Source organism: Thermobia domestica, chromosome 6 (assembly GCF_964235325.1).
Source record: "Thermobia domestica chromosome 6, izTheDome1.hap1.1, whole genome shotgun sequence".
Taxonomy (NCBI): domain Eukaryota; kingdom Metazoa; phylum Arthropoda; class Insecta; order Zygentoma; family Lepismatidae; genus Thermobia; species Thermobia domestica.
Window position 1 is genome coordinate 169513077 of NC_137459.1, and position 15276 is coordinate 169528352.

The 15276-nt window shown below is 32.7% G+C and overlaps 1 protein-coding gene across 4 annotated transcripts in view; it reads left to right on the forward strand.

Moving 5' to 3' along the window:
• LOC145688318 (tetratricopeptide repeat protein 39B-like) overlaps positions 1-12468 on the forward strand; it is a 93799-nt gene extending 81331 nt beyond the window's left edge. For all 4 annotated transcript variants that reach the window (XM_081762359.1, XM_081762358.1, XM_081762360.1 and 1 more), the window contains one exon: positions 2445-12468. The gene's annotated coding sequence lies outside the window, so the exon portion shown is untranslated. The remainder of the gene's footprint in view (positions 1-2444) is intronic.
• Positions 12469-15276: the final 2808 nt, after the last annotated feature.

The window sequence follows — 15276 nt, forward strand, 5'->3', positions numbered from 1 at the left end:
GTGATATCAACAATAGATTAGGAAAGTAATAAATATTACAAGGGTCGAATTTCTTCCGTTTCAATAAATTAAGAAGAAACGCGTTCTCTTTACGGAAAAGGGACGTGGAAAAAATATTTTCAAAAGGAACTCTCAAAATGTGATTTAAGTATGGTATATAAGTTTAATTTTATTATAGATTTAGTCTGATCACGATTCAGTTAAGAACATTCAGGAGCAATAAGGATCAAATTTAAATCGTTGTGCCGAGTAGGATATTTTTTATTTATTTACGTATTTTTTAAAATTTATTTTTAAACTTATTGGAAATAAATAGGTTAAATCACTTTAAAAAGGAAACTAGAAGCATAGGGTACAAATGTGTTTAAACATTTTGTTTAATTAATAATTTGTATTACAATGTAGATCACTTTTGACTTGTTACAGTCCATAGTTACATTAAATGTAATTGAATTCAGATTAATCTAATATCTCTGATCACTAAAACTGCTATCTATAGGTTTGCAGTTAAGTAAAGCGAAATCTTTAGTTTTACGTCTCATGGTTGAGCCCAGGGAAATACAGGGTGCGTAAACAAAGTTTCAAGACTGAGTGTTACCTGAGTAGGGGCGCGCGTACAGACCCGTTCCACTGACAGGGTGCGGTAGTTGGGGATGTCAGCTAACCGTCCACACGAGCGTCAGTTGCCTCCGAAACGCGGGAGTGAGTAGATGTCTAGTGTTGTGAGTGCGTGTCGGTGACCCCCTTCGGAACCTGAGTGAGTGGAAAATGCAGCGGCATTTGGAGCAGCGTTATGCTGTGAAGTTCTGTGCGAAACTGAACAAAACTGTTACAGACTTTTCATATGATTCAAGAGGCCTACAAAGAAGACGTCATGTCACCTGCAATGGTTTTCATGTTGCACAAGAGGTTCAAAGAGAGCCACGAGGACGTTGAAAACGAGGACCGCCGTGGGAGACCTGAAACAAGCCGAACTGAGTAAAATCTGATGAAAGTGCATGAATTCTTAAACACTGATCGTCGTCTTAGTGTTAGATTAATTGTCGATGAACTGGGATTGGGTTCGCTACGGTGTTGAAGTTCGCGACAAAAGATTTGAAGATGAGAAAAGTGTGCCAAACTTGTTCCCAAAGTTCTGACGGATGAACGGAAGGTCTGGTTGTTTGCGAAGAAATGCTTGAACGTTTCCAAGACTATCCTCATTTCTGGACACAATTCCAGCGATCCAGGCCACTTCGACGATGTCCCTTTACAGCCTTGCGCGCAAAGACTTTCAGGGAACCTATGAACAATGGAAAACATGCTAGCAGCGGTGTGTTGATGCCCAAGGGTCATATTTCGAGGACTTTTAGTTCGCTGTACAAAAATGCGTAATACATTTGTTATTCTGAGACCAGTCTTGAAACTTTGTGAACGCACCCTGTATATAGTATACAGAATGGAAAGTAACTTCACTATAAAACTAAACTCCTTTTAGAGTTGTTGATCACCAAAAATACGAAAAATCACTGTTTGAAACGCTCTAGCTTGAAAACTATGGGTCGATTGGAAGCGGGTCAAGGAATTACACAGGAACTGGTATGCATTCTATCTAAATATCCATGTTTTGCAATGCCCTGGTACCAGCGAAACAAATGCTGATTAAAACGTAAATTGTATTCCCATAGTCTAACTTGTACGGTAGTATACAATTTGTTGCGCTAGTACCGGAGGATCCTAAGACATGGATATCTACATGGAGCGCATACTAGTTCCTGTGTAATCCCTTGATCCGCTTACGGTAGATCCCATAGTTCTCAAGGTAGGATGTTTTGAGAAGTTATTTTTCGTATTTTCGGCGGCTTATAACTCTGAAAGGAGGCGTTTTTCTACTCACGTTTATTAGATCTTTTTTCCTTCATGTGATATAAGAACTCTCCTCCCAAAGCCAGCGAAATGCGCAATTTCCCCCCCCCCCCCCCCCCAAAAAAAGTCCTGGCTCAATGGTCCCTAGAATGCCAAGGCTTACTTGCAACACTCATCCTTTGGGGTGATGTGTGATCAGAACATTGGCTATCCTCGCTGTTAATCTTGGCTTTCTAGACTGGAGTTAACTATTTCTTTCTTTCAAGTAGTAGCTCCCCAGTTGTGTTCAAGCTTCTGGATGGATACCACAATGCCAACACAATCTTGTGAGCTGTAGAAGTCAGTTTTATTTCTTTTTTTTTTTTTTTTCTTTTCTTTTCTTTTCTTCTTCACTTCAAATAGTTCTAATTGGGGTTGATTTGAATCGGATAACCAATTAAAGTTTAGTTTGAGATCTATTGCGATTGATCCGTACGTCTTATTCTTGTCATGATTAACTAAGCGAGATTGGAAACATTTCATTTCGAAGGAACTACAAATGTATATGTAGCGCTATGTGTTTTGTTTCCCACTTAAACTGTTTTCCTTTCTTTCTGCAGGAAGAAGAGTATTTTGCTGCATTGTTTGGCTTGTCATCATCAGATTATTATTAAGGTGCCTTGTCCAATTTGAAGATCAGATCCGTGTGAGCTGAACTAGCGATTGTCTATTGCTAGGAAACATTGTTGATATTTCAAATTGTAGCAGAGCTAGTGTGTTCTAAGCATAATAAATTGTTATAGAATTTATAGTGTTTATTAGTAAAGAATTATTTTGTAAAGTACAGATTTGCAGTACGTAAAAACAAAACTGAATGATCATTGTTGAAAATTATCTTGCCCAACTCTGTCTTAAGAAGTTAGCCATACGGCAAATTCGATTTTTTTAAGAAACCAAATTTATGTAGATTAACTAAGAATCTCATCTTAATAGTCAGTTATATAGGTAAATTTTATATATAGACATTGTAATACAAGTATATTTTAATTATTGATGCAGTAGAAGCTAGAATTAATGAATTATTACCTATATGTATAAATGACTTAAAACGTTAGACCCTGTATACCTTGAAAAAAAATCGTGATTTATAGTGCATTACTTGGATACGATAAAGTTGACATTTTCTGTAATGTTAGAGTATCATGCCGATATTCTATTGTAATCACAGCTGTTGTTGATTGAAATGTAAGTCTGTATTAATTTATATATATATATAATCTTCCTTTTTTGTACGTGCAATGTGTGATGAACAAGTCTTCAGCCTTATATGTACAAAATACTTAAGTTAGGCTTTGTGCATTAAAGGAGTTTTATTTTTCATTGTATCGTTACAGTCATGAATTGACATAATATATGTTGTTCTAGTTTAGATTTATATTCTGACATACCATTTTTTAAATAAATAAAATCAGTCATAGTTTATAGTAAATTAGCTGTTTGTTATTAATTTTCGTCTAGCTGAGATGAGATTAGAAGTTATTATATTAAAGTGACATAAAAGAAAAAAGTCCATCTTCAAAATTGTGTGTGTTGAAAATGATTAAATATTAGTTATTGATACTTAAAAAGTATATAGTTTTGTGTCTTGTCATGAACAAAACATTGTCATAGTGATAAACATATTTAATATTTATTTGGATTTATTTATTTCGAAATTGGTTATTTCATGTTAGTGAAATGGTTAATTGTTATGATTAATTAGTGAAATGTTCATTTTTTCTCATTATATTTTCTGTGTTTTACGAATGATAATGTAAGTATACAAATGATAGAAGAAAGGAAACAGACAGAGCCAGTAGTAATTGCAGTCAAATTTGGGAAAATATTGCATGAAAAAGGGTAAAGGAATATATATATGTATTTCTGGCTGTAACTATTAATTAAAAGTAAGTTAGACAGATTCACGGAATGAAGGAAGTGAATTCTTTTTTCCCGAATATCAAAACTGAAGCTATTGATTTGCCAGTACTGTGTGATTTAAGTTACCACTTGTGCTTTGATAATGAATTTTTATGTCGCACTGTTGACTTTTTTGTTGTGTTGTATTTATTAGTTTGTTTGAACTTTAGTTACTGTTCTGTTGTCTATATATATATATATATATATATAATATATGTAGGCATCACATTGTTATCTTAATTGCATAATTCTGTTATATATACGTGTGAGCATCACATTGTTATTTTAATAAGTAAAACCACTTTTGCAAGAATTACTGATCTCAGAATGCTAGTGCTAGTAAGTTTTATTTAAAAAGCGCAATAACTGTTAAGTCTTGATGTTTGGTGGTTACAAGATTTTTAAATAATGAGCAGATGCTAAAACATATAAAGCGCATATTACTTCATATTCTTTATTATGAGATTTTTTTCTGGCAAGACCTTGAAAAAAGTAGAAAATATAAGCTGTGCGTTTCTATGACCACTTTTTAACTACTATGCAAAGTTTTAACTAAATAACCCAGGCTTAAACAATTTCTAATTGTGACATCATTAAGTTTTATTGTTAATATCAATATATTAATAAAGAGTTTGCATAAAACTGTTTTCCCGAAGTATCAGTATCAGTATTTCTATTCTATTAAAATACAAGATTAATATCCATTACATATTTCTAGAATGTATGTAGTTTATATACAATAACTTTTTCTTTAAATATGTTTCGTAGTATTTCTTTAATTCTTGAGAGGGCAATAATAATAAAATATGAACTTGAAAAGAATAGATATGGATGTGAAAAACTAGGTAAAAAAGGCACGAAAAAGAAAAATTTGTATGGAATAAATTGTTTACGAGCGTTAAAAAATAAAATAAAAAAATAACAAGAAGTTCAAAATAGTGAATAAAATTAAATGGAATTATATAAAACACACAGAGCGATGAAAAATATAAGATTTTTAGATGTGCTTTTTATAATAGTACATTGTTGTTCAATAACGCTGATGTGTTTATCCGTAATATGTCCCTCTAGAAAGTTCACGCTAAATTAACAGTTTTCTTAATTCGCTTTCTCACTGTAGAAACCATCAAAAATTAAGTGAACTAGAAAAAAAAAAACTTTATAATGGATTATATCAGTCTTTGTTTCGACTTAATTTGAAATATTATTTCACTTTTTGTATTAAAAGTGACAAAGCTAATTTATTTCAATTTATGTAGTTTGAATATTTTGTCTTAACTATTTTATATTTGTTATAATGTAAATTATTGCCGTACATACGAGTATCTCTGAAATACATTATTACACTATTGCTTTCCAATATTATTGGTTGTTTTTACGAACAGAAAGAAGCTTAGAAAATTTCTATAGTATACTTAGAAAATTTGACGATGTTACTTTTTTTAAAAAAGAAATAATTATAACAATAAATTCACTACAGATCAAAATTTTAAGATTTGTCTAGTAATTATTTTAAATTTAGAGTAACGGTGATATACTAGATTGATAATATAAGTATTCTGAAGTACATGTATATTCTTGTACTTTTTGCGCTGTTTCGTGAAAGTGCAACTAATAAGTTTTACACAAAATTTGTTAGTCAAGATAACTGCAAAAGGAACACGCGAATTTTGTAATGTTTCAAGCGAAAAGCTTTTCACTTATTGTATTGCACGTGTCGTATCTGTAACTTATATCTTTGAAAGGTTTTGTTATCCGTATGTTTGTAAGTGTATAGTCACCATGAAAATATTGTTCCATATTACATAAAATATATACTTTATGGATTATTAGAATACACTTTAAAAAAAAAAAAAAAAAAATCAGTGATTGTATAGTTTGATCAAAAAGTGCTTTAGCTCTCTTAAAAGCATCTATCATTTCAAAATAGATCAATCTGATACGTGAGTACAGTTTTCTGTTATCTAAGGAGATAGTTACTGATGAGCTCATTCAGGAAGTAGAAGAAGAAAATTTGAAAAGAGAGAAAAGCAATTTTTGACGTGATTGTAGATATAACTTTCTTTTATGACTTCTTTTTTAACTAAATTGATCTAAACTTATATTCTTTATAAGCATGCATATCTTATTTTACTTACCATGACAAAAGCAAAAATAGTGTGTACATTTCGAATGTATTGCAATATGTAATTTTGAAACAAATATGAATTTCCATAAGATGTACTTAATGTTAAAAAAAGGACAGATTAGACTAATTATATAAACAGTAATTCCCTATTAAATAAATTATACGTCAACATTTTTGTACGCTTTTTTATAAAAAGAAAGTTTATTTAAGTTTAGTGTGATAAGAATCCTTCAAACAGAGATTTGCATTTGCATTTACGTATTTTTGTATGTATGTTTGACTTGTTCGTAAATTGCTGTTTATATTCTGATCACTATATCAGATTTTAAGATGAAAACTAAAGGAGAGTTACCTAGAATTATTTGATTGCAACGCTTTGCATAGGCTTATCCATAATTGTGTATGTATATTGTACAATGATCGTTACCAAGTGTTATACAACTTTTAGTGGCATTATTTGCTAAAAACTGTTATATTTATATATATTGTATTGTATAAAATAGTTTACTTTGAGGAGGATGAATATTTGAAGTTGACGAATACAAGTATACTACTCGTATTTAGATTGTATTGTGTGAACAGAGTGCATGAACACCCACTAAGTCAGGAGTTCTAACAGGGATATTATATATTTTTAAATAAAATACAGTGCGCTCTTTTTAACTGGGACTTCAAAAATTCGAGTTGACAATAGTTGATTAACAACACTCACATCAATGAAATACTGTACAGAACTGTAACATTATTTGTACATAAGAGTATTTATCTTTCCGATTTTCTTAAAATTGACATGCTTTACCCAGATACAGTACAGTAGTAAAGTTCAAAATTACTATGATGGTATTGCAGTAATGACTTGAAAGTACATCAGTGTATTTTAAAAAAAGAAAGATAACAATACTTTTAGTTCGTATTTAAAAAATAAATGTAAAAACAGAATCACTAAAATGGATGCTTGACTAGTCCGTTCTTCACTTAAAGATTTGGGTTATTTTTGTTTGCTTTCCTTGTGTAAATTTAACATCTCTCACATAATTTTCCACGCCATTTACTGGGAGAAGCAATCCATCAAAGATTTTCTTGTGGCTCAGAACATACTTTTAAAATTTCTCAATTGACGAAATTATATGTTCGAATTATCAAAATGCAAGCTTTTAAAATTGGAATCAAATATCCGTTTTTAACACTGTTTCAGGTAGAAATTTCAAGGGTAATATACTTTTTGTTGGAATTACACAAGTTCGAATTAAAGAGAGCCGAATATACTATTAGTCATTTTTAACATATCCCGAAATATGTTTCAAAAAATTGTATTGAAAAATATTTCAATATAATTTTATAAAAGGTGTTAAAAAAATATATACATACATTCCAGTATTAAGAAAAGAAAATCATGTAACATACTGGTTTGTTATAAATATGAGAGTCTAGTTACATTCATATTCCTCTGTGTAAATGTGTGTGTTTTTTCTTTTTAGTGAAAATGAGTCATATGATATTTCTGTAACAAAGAGAAAAGTAATTTGACTCCAAGCAAATAGTTTAATGGCATGTTTGTAAATACTGTTGAGGAATAACATATCTTCTATGCAAATATGAAAGCGTATACTCGAAAGATTCCTGTACAAACAAAAAATATTTTTAGAAATAGGCTTCAGTTTTTTTTCATAACACTTGTATGAATGTGTAGGAAATGAATTAACTTTTAAATATTTAAAAATTGCATAAGTAACTGTGGATTTAACGGGTTATGATGGGTAACGTCTTTCTCGTTCTAGTCGGAACATGATATACGAATCAATCACATTATTTTTCAAAATTAGAAGATTACAATTCACACTTTACGAAACAAACTGATCGCTTGTGGTAAATACTTTAACAGTAAAACTTCTTTTTATGCGTGTGTATGCGTGTGCATGTAATTGTGCAAAAAGGAAAAGTGGATCGACGGAATAATTTCATTTACTAAAGATCGTTCCGAGATATTTTCTATTTGGTCATACATTTGTTTTATTGAAACAATCGCCGAACTAATTTGCCTTCGTATTACGTTGAAACAAAATGAACAACTGCTATCCATAGATTTATTCATCCTTCTGCCCGTAACAGTTGGAATATGTACAAATAATTCTAAGTTTGTGGAGGAAAGAATATAAAATTCAAGTTAACTTATTCGTATAATATAACACGAACCATTCGTAGTATGGTTGTGGTAACCAGAAAAAAAAATAAATAAATAAAATAATAAAATAAAATAAAAAGAGAAAGAAATAATGCTTATTCGTACAAAAATTAATCACTAAATTTCTTGGAGATCCCTTTCCGTATCTGCTTTTGAGAAAGAGTAGAGAGTGCTTCTACGATTGTTTAAATCTTAAAGCATATAGAGTAGCTGTCAGAATCACGGTGAATTTAACCATTAAAACACGTAATAAAAGAATTGTGATAGACCATATCTACCTATATTGCTTAACTTTAGAGGAAAAGAAGATTGGTGAGTAGCAGTTTTTTAATTCAAAATACGAGAACTAGGCAGCAGTAATACTTTACATTAAAAGTAATTTCAAACAACAAATATACCTGTTGAAAATAGTGATATCAATAGTTAAGGCTTATTGGTGCAAGACTTGTAAAATATTCTTCAATTACACACGAGTTGTAAGAAACAAAACCACACGAAACTAGAGTACGAAGATTTTTTTAAAAAAATAAGTTCTTATCAATTGTAAAATGACGATAAAAGTGTAACAGAAAAGTATTATAATTGATTAGGTTACATAAGTACATATACGTATTTATGAAGTTATATACATACCAATGCTCCGTCTTTACATAGGTGCAACAAAACATTCATTCACTTTGCGTAATAGGAGACAAGTTTTTATATTCTTATATCAAACATAAATGTCACCAGATTAGTAATAAATTTGTTTGACTTGGTGACATATCACAAACATTGACTTCATCTTCACACATACATGAAAATGTGGTTGGAAAAACATTAAGTTGAATATTTAATTTCCCATGGTTACGCCTTTTAGGCTAAATGAAACTGTTATTAATTAATGTGAAAAATAATGACATAATTGGTGAAATAAGAATGTTGAATAAAGCGGGAGAAACCTGAGAAAAGTAACACGATGTGGTCCACCACAAACTTACTTAGTCGAAGTCGAACCAGGGCGGCTTGAATCTGGTGAGTGTTCTGCTACTGAACCATCGTGCCCTAGTAGTGGTTCGAGATCCATAAGTATAAAGGATTTATTTACTACTCAGACTGCCTTTTCTTTGTTAATCCATAGCTGCTATTCGTATTGTCATTACCACAAGTGCTTGAATGCATATGGTTTGTATATATATATATATATATATATATATATATATATAAAGCATACGTGTTTATCCAACTTATATGTTAACGTTTTTGTACCACTCTTTTATCGTTAATACATCTATCAGTTAATTGTACGATGAAAAATTCCTCTTCTGATGTTTCACCTTTACTTTCTTATTCTTGTTGAGCAAATTAATATTATGAATTCTTTGAGGGTTTCTGTAGATTTGCAGCTCTTTGTAACCATAATTCATGGTTAATGTAAGCCCTTGAGCTGCTGTTTGAAGTGGAGCTTTAAACGAACAAACAAGTTCAATGCGAATGGCATTGTTTTAAAATAATATATAAAATAAAACGTACAATATTAATTTTGAGAGTTCATAGTGTTTCAGCATAACTAGTAAGGTAAAAATAGGTTGAAAAGTTTCAATTATCTGTAAAGATTAGAATTGTACAACTAATTTTTCATTACAAAGAGAAGGTATACAAAATTATGAGATAAAAAGATTGAGCATTGCTGTGTACAATGTGTTCTTTAGAAAAGTATCCAGCATATTTTGTCATTGTATTCCCGATTTTTGTCTGTCGCATGAATTTCCGAGTGGTATGATTGGTATTTAATATTTAAGGTTATTTATGTTATGAATTCTTAGTCATTTTCATTTTCCCCAAATATATAGGCGTTTTAAAATGTGTAATTTGTAGCAATTACTGGTTCCGGATATCACAATATCTGAAAATCAGCTTGTATTAAATCGTCATGTTCCAAGAATAAGTTTGTTCCGAAAATTTTACACTGTTCTCCTTCCGAAATTTTTGGAGTTTTTCTTTCTCTCTTCTTATAGATAAAATGTAAAGTGCTTAACGTTAGTAGCAACCTAAAACTTTCTAAAGGGCCTGTGAAACATCCATAAGGTGTCTGGGTCAAACAACCGATTTTGATGAAACTTGGTAGACTAATAGAACACCTTGCAAAACTAGTGTAATTAGCAGGAATTTGTCGAAAAAGCTGTAGTTTCTGAGATACAGTCGATTCGTTGAAGATGACATTTGCCGTGATATCTCGAGAACGGCTCCACCGAGATCAAGCAAACTTTGCAACCCATAGTAGATACATGATAGCTTTAAAACGAATTGTCTGTACCTGCGCAGAACTGCGCAAATAACTGTGCGCATGCGCATTTCTCGAAAACGTGAAGACTGCGATATATATATATATATTTCTCTCGCTTAGTTTGAACTATATGACGAGTATAACAATGCAAGGGAAAAAAATAGACTCAAAGATGATAGTTTTCAAGCAATTGAGGTGAGAAGATGTTGGGGTGGTCTGTCTCCGGACACCCGCCTCTAGTTACTCTGTAGGGCTTCTCAGTCATACATTTCCATTACACTTGTGTAGAAGTCATATAGTTAACGTTAATAGTCGCCATATTCGGGTCGTAGTGATATCAAGTACTATAAGTCATCAATGTTGCACAACAGTAACACAGTATTAAGAGAGCGTAAGGATAAACTATGAGGCCTATAGTCGCGATCTATTGAAACTAGTGGTAGGCACAAAAACTACTTTTCCGGTTTTTAGATAAACCGAAACCGGGTTTTGAAAAGTTTCAAAAGCCCCATTTTCACCGAAACCGGTTTTAAACTGAAATCGGTTCGGTTTTCTTCAAACCCGGTCCCGGTTTCGGTTTTCCAAAAGTTTTCACAGAAATCAGTTTTGGTGAGAAGCCGAACCGGGTTTGGAGAAAACCGAAACCGATTTCATTGGAAAAAACGAACCGGTGTTTGAGAACCGAAACCGGTTTCGGTGAAAAAACCGAACCGGTGTTGGAGATAACGAACCCAGTTTCGGTGGAAAAACGAACCGATTTTGGAGGAATGAAACCGGTTTTGGTGAAAACCGGGCCGGCTTTTGGAGAAAACCGAAATGTCGGTTTTTCGGATTTTGGTTTTTCTAGAAACCTGTGTCCGGTTTATATAAAAACTGGTTTTGCACATCCGTAATTGGAACCAGGCTATACTTTTTGTGACGAGATGAGACAACCCCAAAGGTTTCGTCTCATGGCCACACTAACTATATATAGGTAACCATATGGCCTATGATTTTGCAAGTTTCTTTGAAGCATAGATGCCTGCATCACACTGACGTGTTCCAATAGACTGCGACAATAGGCCTGATAGTTTATCCTTACGCTCTCTTAATACTGTGTTACTGTTGTGCAACATTGATGACTTACAGTACTTGATATCACTACGACCCGAATATGGCGACTATTAACGTTATCTATATGACTTCTACACAGGTGTAATGTGAATGTATGACTGAGAAGCCAGACAGAGTAACTAGAGGCGGGTGCCCGGGGACAGACCACCCCAACATCATCTCACCCCATCGTATTGCTTGAAAACGATCACCTTTGAGTCTAGTTTTTTTTCCCCCTTGCATTATGTTATACTCGTCATATAGTTCAAACTAAGGAAGAGAAAAAAATATCGCAGTCTTCACGTTTTCGAGAAATGCGCATGCGCACGGTTATTTGCGCAGTTCTGCGCAGGTGCAGACAATTCGTTTTAAAGCTATCATGTATCTACTATGGCTTGCAAAGTTTGCTTGATCTCGGTGGAGCCGTTCTCGAGATATCACGACAAACGTCATCTTTAATGAATCGACTGTATCTCAGAAACTACAGCTTTTTCGACAAATTCCTGCTAATTACATAGTTTTGCAAGGTGTTTTATTAGTCTACCAAGTTTCATCAAAATCGGTTGTTGTGGCCAGACACCTTATGGATGTGTCACAGGCCCTTTGACCTAATTTTTAAATATTTAGTGAAAGAGAAGTTCGAAAAGATAATAATAATTTAAGATGTAGGGAGAATTTTTGATTATGGTCGTTTAAGAATTTAGTAAAATGTGAAATATTATTATATGATATAAATACAAACAGAAAATTACCCTTGGAAGTTAAAATGAGTTTATCAGAATTATTATTTTCGGTAAATATCTTCTTGTTATTGTATTACAGTTTATTATTTTTTAAGTGATAAAATCAGTATTCCTATAGAAACCATGAAGATATATTTTCGTATTTGTTTTAAATATATTGTTCATTTCGTCTGTAATATTCTGTATTTTTTTGTATTTAAATTATGTCTTTAAATTTATTAATATTGCATTTGTTAAACATGACTTTATATAATGGAATAAAAATACATAAAGATACTCTTTCTTTATTTTACAGTTACGGTATGTGTTGTCTATAGGTAAATTTTAGTTTCTTCGTGTAATTTGTTGGTAATTGATTTTTTAAATCTTTATGCAATACCCAGATTATTGAGAACGGAACCTGCTATCAACGTAGGCTCCACACCACGACCGGCCTTTGAATTCGGTGCAATTGGCGAATCCACAGGCCACTATGCAAGATCAATCCTCACACTACTGGCCGTTTCCCACCACATTATCTCGCTTCCAAATGAGCTGGATTAAGGACCACACCACTGGCCCCGACAGTTTGTTGATGATGATTCGTGTATACATGTCTGTTAGTAAATTGAACTACAGTTGAACTTGGTTATAGCAGCATCGGTTCTGTGACACTTCGCTTATTGCATCAAGTATTCAGTGGGACCAACTAATCCTTCATAAGGCAAGTGATTTTATACCATGCTTAATACGATATTCACAAATGCATCAAACTCGTGTCTATAATATAGGCTTGATCGAATGGTCAGATACTTAATCATCCCTAATCTTCAATGCCTAATACTGATATTACACATCCCGGTTGCAACAACAACAATTTATAACTTTTTTTAAAGTTGTCTTTGGTGTCGTTATAACCGGGTTCAACTGTAGTTATTGTATGAATGCTTTTAACCTACATTCAGTATTTTTCTACAAAGTGAGAATTGAGTTTAAATTTGTAAAGTAAATTGATACTTGAATAAGGCGTTCTGGGTAGTAAAAGCATACACAACATGAATGCTTTAGAATGACAATAGGAGATAAGATTTTAAACTTAAAGTTCCTATAAGATTCCTCGTACGAAGGGTTTCGAATTTTTTTTCTTACCACCAAAAATAAGAGTAAAGTGAAAGTTTCGAGGACAACTCGAATGATTTTATTTACATTTGATACATCAATATTTCATTAACAACCCTATATTGTGGTGTAAGTCATTTCTCTGGGAAAAATTCAGAAGGGGTAGTTTACTCTTAGGGGTGAGTTATTTTGGACGATTTTGTCCAAACCTTACTCAGTCGATTTCATTCCTACTTAAAAAAAAAAAAAAAAAAAAAAAAAAAAATCCATTAATAATCTGACTATCATATATTATACAGAGTGTTTCACCCAGAAAACCGTGATTTCTAGTGGCTACAAAATTTATTTGAATAACAGTATAATAATATATATACGTAAATACACAGCAAACAAAATATAAATTTTGTTTTACATTTTTATTTATTTATTTTTTTATTTTTATTTATTTATTTGTTTGTTTTGTTTCAGGTTGCATAGTCCAGTATAATAATGGCGGACCGTAGACTTATGTTGCAGCAGAAGATCTCGTTGGTGACTTGGTTCATTGAGTCACGCTCCTTTGTTGGTGTCCAACGACGATTCCAATGGAGATTCATTGTCTATGGGCACCTCTATATATGGCGTTATGTTGATCAGTTCAATAAGATGGGTAATGTTACAGGACTTCGAAGAGGGGAATAATCCAGACCAACTGTGCGTACAGCGTATTGTAGTAGTGCGAGCATCTGTTGTGAATAGCCTGAGTGAAAAATCTCTGCGACGTTTGTCAGCAGAAAACGCAATGTCCGTAACATCATGTTGGCGTATTCTGCGAAAAGACCTACAAATGTTCCCCAACAAAATGCAGATGCTTCAAAAATTAACAGACATTGCAAAAAAGAGGCGTCTGCATTTTGCATATCAGTTCAGTGCTGATGACCCAGACATTATTGAAAACTTGTTGTGTACAGACGAAGCTTACTTTTATCTGTCAAGTGAAATAAACAAACAAAATGTAAGATTTGGGCACCAGAAAATCCGCATGAAATGGTAGACTAACCTCTGCATCCGGAAAAAGTTTTGGTTTGGTGTGCTGTACCAAACGTGGAATAATTGGACCTTTCTTCTTTGATAGCTATGTCACATCAAAAAATATTTGGAAATGCTTGAGCATTACTTCTATCCTGGCCTTCGTCGTAAAAGGTGTTCACTTCGTCCGCAATGATTCCAGCAAGATGGAACTAAACCGCATACAACAGAACCTATCGTTAATTTCCTTCACACAGAACTCCGAGATCGTGTGATCTCTAATCGCTATCCATTGTTTTTTGGAACAGGCTTAGAGTGGCCTTCATCTAGCCCAGACATTAACCCTTTTGACTTTTTTATGGGGTTAGCTCAAGCAGGAGGTATTCAAGCTTAAACCCCGATCTTTAAATGAATTAAGAGCAAATACTGAGCGGTGTACGGTAGCAGTTACTCACGTCACCCTTGGTAAGGTTTTTGATAACATGTACATCAGGGGCAGGGAAGTATCTAATCGTCAGGGTGGACACTTCGAACATGTGTTATTACATTAAACTTTAGTCTTTCACTTATCATACCATGTAAATTTCTCTTACTATGGTCATCAATAAAATACGTTGTTGCACTTCAAAATCACGTTTTTTTTTTTTTTTTTTTTTTTTTCCTCACTGGAACACTAGATACATTTCTTAATATATATTGCAACTAGTAGCTAGTTATACTACTTCGAGTTTCAGTATCGAATTCTCATAGCTTGGAAGTATCCTGTAGTTTAACACTGAAACTAAACTCACTTGTTTCTACATAAGTATGTATTTGTGTTGATAATATATGTATGTGATAATTGCTAATGCATACTCTTACCAGGCCTTGATAGTATTCTTGGCTTCCTAGGTGTCCAATGGTACACATTTGAATTGTTTGCATACAAATATTTTTCAATTTTTTCTATGACATGTACTTGACTGGTTTGCAGTTC